The sequence below is a fragment of the Salvelinus sp. IW2-2015 genome, linkage group LG30, assembly GCF_002910315.2.
Source record: "Salvelinus sp. IW2-2015 linkage group LG30, ASM291031v2, whole genome shotgun sequence".
Taxonomy (NCBI): domain Eukaryota; kingdom Metazoa; phylum Chordata; class Actinopteri; order Salmoniformes; family Salmonidae; genus Salvelinus; species Salvelinus sp. IW2-2015.
In genome coordinates this window covers 15409669-15419287 of record NC_036869.1, presented here as the reverse complement: position 1 = coordinate 15419287, position 9619 = coordinate 15409669, and the positions used below count along the sequence as shown (strand labels likewise).

Below are 9619 nucleotides of genomic sequence, written 5' to 3'. Positions count from 1 at the left end.
CTAAAATTGCGCAACCGTGTAAACATTGATCATTTGTCTGTGTGCTTATGTTCCCGTCTGAACACATGGCTCCTTGGTTGACACTAAAAACTGTCCCTCAATATGACAGCAACCGTAGGCCTGCTGAAGAAACAAGTGCACTCTACTGTAGAAACCTGATTACAATAAGATGCTCAGGGAATAATTTTATTTGACTCTAAAGTACTATTTCTTTCATACAGTATACGCTCCAGGCCCTGGATCTTGGAATACTGTCACTCCAGGTATCTTTCTAACTGCGGCAATACTCATGATCCCTTTGGTATTTAACTTTTTTTCTCTCCACATTTGAATTCTCAATGCAAACTTACACTGAGCTACGAGTTGATTCAAAGATATGGGTTCAATGAAAAACAGACTGAATAGATAGAAATTCCAGATAGACATTTGTGTTTTAACCTTTTTAAACGTAAACATTTATTGTGTTGACTTCATCGTACATAGTACACAGTCCATGGTACAAGAATGAGTCAGTCCCCTACAGTCAGGATTCACAGGTCATTTGCAAACATGCCTAATGTAGTCTATGATCTTGTGGGCCATAGTGCACTCATGCAAACATCTCTTTACAATCCAACATTGTCATTAAAACATTGCATTCACCCTCAACGTAGTGCCTGCCTCCACACACATTCCATCTATTGAACTCTTGCTTTCTACATGGTACATAATTCTACACACACTTCACGCTGACTGTTTACATGCACTCTGATTGCACATTCCTCACAACAAATTGCCCATAACCAACTACATATAGTGTGGTCTTGATAACATACAGTATATTTACAGGCTATTACATACTTCGCTCATATAGTACACATTTGTTGTTCATGTAGAGTACACATTGTTGTTAAACCGTACATCACGCTATCAAACATATTTAGTATACAGCCATTGTATAGTTTCTCAAATGAAGTCTGAAACAGTGCAAAAATATGAAACATTTTCAACATTGTGGAAGTTAATCCTCAAAAGCGTGACATAAATCAAAATATCAATTGCAGTTGCTCCGAATGATAGTCATATTATTTATTACAAAAAGTTACAAAGTATAAAAGTTGCATAGAGTAAAAATGTTCACATTTTTTCACACCAAAATAATTGTTTGGAAAACTGTATATGTAACTTTCTAGTCAATCCATGAATTTAAGATCTATAGATGTCCCTGTACAGTTAAGCAAATGAAACATTCCAATGTTTATATTTTGATATTGATACACTCGTAAAAAATATATAAAAATCCAAATCAGTTGAGAAAAACGCTGTAAAATCCCAACATATTTTACTGTCTGGACCAGTGCTCAGAAACGTTCCTGTATTGCACTTTCATTTCTAATCTCTCACATCACCCTACAGCATATAACAGATTGTCTGGAGAAAAATCTAAACCCTCTGAGAATTTGAATGATCGTCATTAGCAAATGATAAAATATCTACTTTGTGGATTCATTTGCATAGGTTTCAAAAGATGCATAGAAATAATATACACAAAATAAAAACAAATTTTCACACTGAAAATAATTTGAGAAATTCTAACTAAACTAGTATTCATATCCATTATGTAAACTAAATAACACATAGGTAATCGTCCTACTCTGATTTTTATACTGCAATTGTTTAAACCACTCAATTAGCACATTTCTATGTTTCTATTTTAATTAATTGTACGTGTTCTATCTATACATACATAATCTGAATACTATGTGGGCTGTCCAATAAGATACTTATTTGCCAGTTGTAACCTCTCCTTGATAATAAAATCAGTGGTGCAGTGCGATTCTACTACTAAACCATACAACCTCCTCCAGTGTCAAATATTATTTTTGCCAGGTAGCATAAGCACATGATAAATCCTATGTCCGTTAACCATAAGGAGGTTAAAATACATTTACTGTGATGTGTGTGTGTTGCTTACAATCCCAGAACAGAACTTGCGCCGAGTGAGGGTGACTCAAAGTGTATGCACTTAGACAAACAAGCACAGCACACATGAACAGATCAGCATGCTGACCCGTGTCGAATGCATTGCAGATGTGACAGACACAGCTGTGTGTAGAGCCATCTCAGAGAAGACAGTGTACCATCACAACACACACATCTCACACCCTCCATTTCTGTCCATGTATCCAGTCAGTTAGTTGTAGGAGGATAGAGACACACTCGTGCACAGTAGTCCATTTCAACTTCTCCTTTGATTGGTGCATCCAAAGACGGTCTGGGGATTAGGCCCACAGAGGCAGCTGTGGTTGAGTATCCACTGGTATCCATGACCCAACAGTACATTACACCATGTTCAGTTTGTCAGGCATGTCCAGGCATGTGCCTAAAGTTCACCCCAACCAAAAGGAGATCGTTCAACGTCCACAAAGTGCTCCAGGTTTAAATATTGGGACAGAAGAAAATGGAAGAGGAGCCAATCTGGTTCCATTTAGGTCAGGTCGGCACCACTACGTTCAGAAATGGACATCACCATTGGTGAGGTGGGCTGGCTGTTGGAAGGTGGTGGACTGGCTGTGACATAACTTCAATGTGATGGGTCACCTAGGGGGATTGAAGAAGGGCAGAGGTTAAAAAGTGCTCCTTTTCATGGGTCTAACAGGCAAGCTTGAAGTAGTAGGGCGAAGCAGAGGGGGATTTTTGGTTAGAATGGGATTCAATTTGAGTCAAGAATTTACTCCCTTTCATGGACCCCCTGTGTGTGTGAGTGGATCTACACTACAAGGATTGCAATGCATACTTGCACACTCATCTTCTGCACATCTATCACTTTAGTGTTCAATTGCTATATTGTAATTATTTCGCCACTATGGCCTATTTATTGCCTTACCCTACCTCATTTGCACACACTGTATATAGACTTTTTTTATTGTATTATTGACTGTATGTTTGTTTATTCCATGTGTAACTCTGTGTTTGTGTCGCACTGCTTTGCTTTATCTTGGCCAGGTCGCAGTTGTAAATGAGAACTTGTTCTCAACTAGCCTACCTGGTTAAATAAAGGTGAAATGAATAAAAACAAATATGGTGCCAACTCCACCTAGCCATCTGGTATAGCTTAGGTGGAGCATCCGGCCATATTACATCACGTAGGCCTACATGAACACAGTACTTTCAGGTCTCCTAAGACAACTCGTCAAGGGCCCAGAGAAGGGAGGATTGCTATTGGATCGGAATGGGGCCAGGGCTAAAGTTCTACCAACCTTAGAAATGGGTCATGTGAAGAGACTCAAACACCAGGAGGATTTGGAGATTGCAAAAAAAAAAAAAAAAAAAAAAATACATTACTAATCCGAAGCCCTATGGTAATATTACATATAGCTATAGGATTTTCTGAAGTGGTATATATCTCTATGCATGTGTCTTAACATTAAATATGTCATATACTTTATAGTACAGCTGCCATTTATGTTGAGATATATTTAATATTCTGACTTGATACACTTGTCCTCAGCTGGACACCCATCCTCACACACACAGACCTAGCTAGACAGGTCTGCAATATGCCTTTACCCCCACCCCATTGAGGCACACATGTCTAGTAACTACAGTCCAGACACAAGCTGCACCACCCCACCCCATCCCATCCCAACAGACACACACCCAGTTACTGCCCCCCCCCCCCACCTCCCTTCCGCCCTCATCCATTCCCAACACAGTCTCAGTCTCCATCGCCACACCACTGTCATTGTCTAAGCCCCTTAGTGTTTTCCCACGCTTTATTTGTCTATGTCCTGTTTGCGGCTGGCGGGGGGCCCTGATGAGGTCGCCACGGCAACCAACATTTGCATGCCCCTGATTGGAGTACGCGGCGAGCTAATTATTCAGTGCATACGCTTTAAATAAACAATAAAGTAGGACGTATGGAAATGTGGACCCCAGTATTAGACAGTCTGTGATTAACACTAAGCTGCAACGCCAACAAAACATTTGAGGGAATACTGTTTCAGTGGGACGACCTAATTCTCTTACTTCGTCATCCAAATATTTAAAAAGGATTTATAGTGTAACATTAATGTTGTAACATATTAATACAATACAAATATCATTCTTATTACAAGTCCAACTTTAATTGTATTTATTTGATTCCATCTTGTTTGCTTTCAAACAAATCAGAATGTTGATATTTTGCATTATGAAGGGATAATATGAAGTGTGTGTGTGTGTGTGTGTGTGTGTGCATGTATGTGTGTCTAGTCTACTTGAAAGTCAACTTGACAGCAAGGGAAAACTCTGTTCCTCAACTTCAGTTCTTCAACTCCAGTTCCTAAACTAGGGATTCATGTGACGAGGAAAGGGTGAAGAACTGGCTACACAAGAGCACCATGTTAATCTAAGGCTTCTAAGCACTCCNGACAATGGGCGGCATTGTTTGCCAATCCTCCCCTTCCATTAATCAGGACGAGCCGGGTCTAATTGGCGTTTTGGTTAAGCTGGTCTCCAGACCCCTATCCCTCCACTGGCCTAAATAATGGCGTTATGCCACAAGTGCCGCCGCACCAACGGAGGACAATGCTCTGCTTGTTGGCTGCGCTGAGCAAGGCTGAACCACCCCACCCCCCTCTCCCAAAATAAACCTCACACGGAAACACAAAGAAAGCCACTCGCTATTGAGACTTCACTGTCTCCCCTCTCTCCTCATCGGTCTCCCCTTCCTTCCTCTTTCCTTCACTCTTTCCCATCTCATTCACTCTGCTCTCTTACGGAGCTCCCTCATTTCTCTTTCTGTCTGCTCCACTTCTCTCCTCCCAAGTTGGCCCCTTGAGTTTCCAAGAACTTGGACAGAGTGATCAACACTACTAGAAGTGTTAATTGTCTTACCAGACATTGGAGAACATCTTGTCAGTGTGTGTGACTTCATTTTCTTGGTATGTCCGTTGGTGCATCCAGCTTCGACCGGTTTCCTCTAAACTCATATAGTAGTTATTCTCGGAATTAAACCAATTCTGTCACCTGACGACATGAAATACTTGCTAGTAAAAGGGGCTACTCTACTTTTCCCGAAAGTTCAGTTGAAATAAGAACTGTCCTTGCATCAACTGTCAGTGGATCAAATGTCCAATAACTCTGTGTACAAAATATAGTTTTATGTATATTTGTAAAATTGTGTGAGTGTATTAAGGCATGTGCTCAAGATTTATGAGTTAATATTCTGTGTGAGGGTATGGTGGACAGTGTGTGTGTGTGTGTGTGTGTGTGTGTGTGTGTGTGTGTGTGTGTGTGTGTGTGTGTCTAGTGTCTATGCATGTATACACAGTGGTTTGTGTTGATAAAATGATGTGTATAGGTGTGTGTAGCTGGTTATATTTCACATGATCTAACCATCCTCATCTACATGCTCCATGAATATAGAACGCTTGTATGCCCCATATGCAAATAGACCCACAGTGTTAAGTCATTAATATGCACTCCTAATTAAAACACCCTCAATTGATTGAATTAATGTCGCCGAAATAAGTCAGGTAAAATAAATTCCTCTTCTCAAGCGGTTCTAAATTCACAAAATGGCTGAACGACGCCATTTGCAGCCTCATCGCAAAGGGCACAACGATCACTGCATGAGAATGAAGAAGACCACAGCTGCCCCTCAGAATGCCAGCTTAAAAGACATAAACATTTTTTAGTGGCTTCGTGATTAACTCAAATCACATCCCCTCCTCCCATGTCCCTCGGTGCGATCTATGCAATTAACACACTGCCAGTAATTAACGCCGTCTCGAGGCAGCCAATGGCGCGGGAAGGCGAGGGGGGGCCAAAGCGCGATGGGTGGAAGGGGGTTAGGAATAGGACGCTAAAATAACACTACCTATGTTATTTTTACTTACTGCCATTTTGTGCCAGTCCTAGTCCTATTCTAAGATGGTGGCAGCAGGGCTGTGACTCGTTGTGCAGGAGAAGGGGGCAAACTAGGGAGGGAGGGAGAGAGTGAAGGATGCTGGGATAGAGAAGTGAATCTCTTTCATTTAGTCAGTGCATTACAGAATGGTTACCAGGACAGGATGATAGGGGGATGGGAGGGATAGAGGAAGAGAGATGATTGTCAGGTCTACTGGCCAATGAGTGGGACATGCCTGCATGTCTTGCTCAGGTTCACGCACATGCACTCACACACACACACAAACATCCATACACTGACACATATCGCGCATGCTTAAATAATTACTACAGTATTAATATTTGGAGGAGATGTATATGTCAAAATGTGCACAAAAAACTATATAAACATTTGATATACACACTATGGATGAACAACAAGATGACCTGACTATTTTTGCTATATTCCACACACTCAATATCTACATATGCGCACACACACACACACACACACACAAGCAGGCAACATACTCGTCCTCATGGTATGGTCTGCCCCTGAGCATGCAAATTACATTCATTATGCAAATACATGCAAATCAGAACCAACCATCTGAGAATCCAAGCTAGAAAAAAAACGAGGAGAATAAAATGAAATGAATGACAGAGAGAGAGTGAGAAAGAAATCAGAAACGTGGGATAAAAATCCTCTTTCACTGCAGGCGGCAGTGTGGAAGGAAAAAGTACGGTGGCCCATACTAGAGCAAAAAGACTGGCGCAGATCTTTTGTCGAATCAACAAACAATCGCTATGCCTGATTGCTATTTCCTTGTTAGAATCTCCATCTTTAACCAACAGCTGTTCCATTGGGATTACAGTACAGAGGCAAGTATTTCAAAAAGCTCACCAAACATCAAATCTAATGAATAGGGAAACTCAATCAGCTAACAAATTCAATCTTCAATTGGCACCAATGTATACAAAAAGGAACCAGAGATGCGAGTGCGGCTACAAGTATTGCAAAGACTGAGTGTACTAACAGGTCCAGTGACAGTCACTTTTTCTACAGATCATTTACACAATACCCCCATCTATGTGGACAATTTATGCTACAATACTTAGCACTGTCCAGCTACGGCTAGCACTAGAAATAATCAAATAACTGCAAATCAGTTGTGTTTAATCTGCAAACCAATTACTTTGGAGCTTGATTAGCACAGCATACAGTTTATCTAAGCAGAGCAGAGGGATGTTGTGGGTTGGGCTCTTGAGCAATACGCATTTGCTTGGGGCCTCTGACTCGCTGGGGCCACTTCAGTTTCGTAAAAGCTGGCCACACTTATATTGCATGGCATTGAAGTCAACAAAACTACCAATTTATAATACATCACCTTCAGATTTGACCAGGATTTAAAAACGATATATTCTAACACTTTCAAACACCAGAGAAACAACTACGTGGAACTAGCCTCACCACACAAAACGATCAGACCAGTGGAAATAGAACTAACCTAAATCGACTAATCAGCTAATAAAACTAACAAAAGAATCACCGAACAAATAGACGGACACTTTTTCCCCCCAAGTGAACGGCAAATGAATCAGCAAACACTGTACACTTTGTACAAGAGGAAAAAACACAGGGCTGGAGGAGAAAAGCTAAGCTCCCTCACTGCCTCTCCTCAGAGCAAAACCGTGAGATAAGTTCTTGATTTTAGTCAAAGCATGTAAGATGGACGCCTCTTTGTGAACAAGAGTGTGGTAGGTGAGAGACAGGGAAAGAGGAGCAGGGTAGAGTATGTTTTTAGAGAGGGGGGTGCCGCATGGGTAAATGAATGGCGCCACTAATTGCCACTTGAGGTGGTACCTGCCATCTAAGGGCCCTCGGCCCGAGCTTGAAAAGTACAGTATGCAAAATAAGCAGCCGTTCTGGAGACCCTGACATTAGTGACGCAGGTCGATATGAAGATGCTTGGATTATATTTGTACGGTATGCTTACTGTGTGAATACCGCAGAATGGGGTGTGTGTTTGCATGGAAGTATGTCTGTATGTTCGCAGAAATCCATCTATACATGTACTGTATGTCTACCCATTCTACTGGATCCACTTCTTGCTTCCTAAATCTCTAAGCGGTGAGGGTGGCATACAGAGACAGAGAGGGGGAGACAGAGAGAGAGAGAGAGAGAGGAGGAGGAAGAAAGAAAGAGGGGGAGGCAGAGAGAGTAGTGAGGGAGAAAGAGTGAGAGCCAGAATCAGAGAGAGAAGAAAGAAATGTCTGTCAGGAGGCCAAGCTCTGGCTAAATGATTGTGCTGCAGGAGTGTGTGTGTGTGTGTGTGTGTGTGTGTGTGTGTGTGTGTGTGTGTGTGTGTGTGTGCGTATGGTTGAGAGGAGTCAATGGTGTATGGCAAAAATGCTTGTATTTTTTTTACTTGAATCGCTAACTTACTGGCTAGCTCGGCCAGTGAATGGTGAGACATTTGGACCCTCTTTTGCTTGTAGATGGAGGAGAAAAGTCTGAGGGAGGTCTTTGTGCAGGAGTGATGTCTTTTACTCTATCACTGCAGTAGAGAAACAGCTAGGTATCTCGCACAATTTCTCTCTGTCTCGCTCTCCTTGCTTTATTCGTCAGTGTTGACAATACTGATAGTAATCGAATTATCACCGTTACTCGTACAGCTACACCTTTCATAAAGTTGCGCCATGAACTGCTTAACTATGTTTCATGCTGTATATCAAACCATAATGGTTTATCTCTTCTGCCAATTCGAAGCCTCATTAACTTAAATCCACAAGAATACACACTGACAAAGGATATCAATGAGCCTAAAACAATCATCCCAAAACCAGTTGTGAAAGCTATACACCTAAATACACCATGTAGAAAATAGAAAATGTATCCTATGCACAGTCCCCTTATTTGGGCCATATGTTTTTCAACAATATATATATATATATATTTTTTAAAGGGGGTGAGTCTGCTGCTAACAGCAGCTTCCTCCACTGTCCGACTGCCCCAGACTGGGCTTGAACCAGTGATTCTTTGCATCGCAACACACACGACCGCCCTCTTTGATGACATGCGAACCGATTAAGCAGTACAAAAGATCCCTCTTGGATGGCTCCGTCAGCGACATTTCAAGCTCGCTGTGGAGTGAGTTTACGGTACGCTCTTAACTCCGATACACATATATCCCCAAAACTTACTACACATGCTCATGTGAGCTTACCTTAGTGACAATTGAGTCTGACATTATACTGTACCTTTAGGTCTTCTGATTGGTCGGCTGGGCACAAACGCCAGAGTTACTTCCTCGCGAGCGTCGCCCATTTAGTTTTTTTGGGTTGGCACAAGAGACCGGCCTCGCAGGAGCGTAATGGGATTCTTGTTACTTTCGGTTATCTAGCTTTATGAAGAATGTACACCACTCATACAGCTAGATAACCAAAGATAACAGCCAACCCCTCGGGCCATCCCGGACCCACTCAGCGAAGAGTAGTAGCAGCTAGGCTGGGATACACACACACCTGTAGACGAGGTATAAACAAATGATGCACTGTTATTATGGCAAAGTATTGAATGTGAAGAGTGAGTGGACAAACACACAGTAGGTTTTGTAATGGAGGAGAAAAGCTTTCAATAGCAAAGAAAAACAAATAGCACAGAATTCTAACATCTTAAACAATGTTACCAAATACAGTGCCACACAACCTTACAATCAGTAGTCTACAGATGTCCAGTCTGCCTCAATATATGCAGGACAAGCTTTTC

The 9619-nt window shown here is 41.7% G+C and overlaps 1 long non-coding RNA gene across 1 annotated transcript; it reads right to left on the bottom strand.

The window, feature by feature from the left end:
* Positions 1-425: 425 nt before the first annotated feature.
* LOC139023272 (uncharacterized) lies at positions 426-9369 on the bottom strand. Its single transcript, XR_011474408.1, has 2 exons — positions 9112-9369; positions 426-2580 (listed from the first exon to the last, which is right to left on the bottom strand). It is a non-coding gene; the product is annotated as an uncharacterized lncRNA (long non-coding RNA).
* Positions 9370-9619: the final 250 nt, after the last annotated feature.